An 889-nucleotide genomic window follows, 5' to 3' on the forward strand; every position below is an offset into this window, starting at 1 on the left:
ATATTCCAGAATTGTATCTATTTTAAATCTCTTAATACTAAAATAAGTAAAACTAGAATGCCAAACTATATTCTCCTGAATATAATTCCAAAATGGTTTACAAGGATAATTCCAAAATGACTTACAAGAAATTGCTTCACCTTTCAGTTAAAACACACATGAAAAACACTGGAAAAGGCCTACATGTAAGAAGCGGACTGGCTAAGTAACTTATAAATTACGATAAATCATGTAACAGTATCATGTAACATTTAAAAATGATGATAGAAAAGCACACTTCTTGACAAACAAGGATAGTCATGATATATTAAGAGAATGAAATCAAGTCACAGAAGAGTTATATAAAGTAGAACCTCAAACACTCACATACATACAAACACATATAAACACATAAGATGGATACACATAAAATGTAATAGTTTTACGTAGGTAATTAAAAGTAATTATTACATTCTTTCCTATATCCTTGGAAATTATGAAATATATTCATAAAGAACATGACGAACACTCAGACCAGGTACAATTAACAGGTCCTGCTGTACTCCTTATCAGGACTGTTAAAAGTTTGGGTGTGGACAGGGTAAGATGAACAAATACACAGAAATTGATGTTTACTCTCAAGGTAAAAGCTGAGTTGCTGCTTCACAAAAGGACTTATAAAAAATCCTTTTAAATAGCAATAATGTTTGAGAGGGAAAAAAATGAGAAAAATTAAATTTTAAATCTCATGCTTCTGACTATAAACCCAGACTTTTACATAAGTCAGTTGTACACCAAGGTCAAGGATTCGGATCTCCATACCAGCCAGCCACCAAAAAAATAAGTAAATAGGGCCGGCCCGGTGGCGCACTGCTACAGTGCGCCACTTGGGAAGCGCGGCGGCGCTCCC

At 34.1% G+C, this 889-nt stretch overlaps 1 protein-coding gene across 1 annotated transcript in view; it reads right to left on the reverse strand.

The window, feature by feature from the left end:
* The window catches only part of DUSP16 (dual specificity phosphatase 16), a 71999-nt gene that overhangs the window by 48926 nt on the left and 22184 nt on the right, over window positions 1–889 (reverse strand). The gene's annotated exons all lie outside the window — the stretch shown is intronic.

Source organism: Galeopterus variegatus, unplaced genomic scaffold (genome assembly GCF_000696425.1).
Source record: "Galeopterus variegatus unplaced genomic scaffold, G_variegatus-3.0.2 Scaffold1201, whole genome shotgun sequence".
Taxonomy (NCBI): Eukaryota; Metazoa; Chordata; class Mammalia; order Dermoptera; family Cynocephalidae; genus Galeopterus; species Galeopterus variegatus.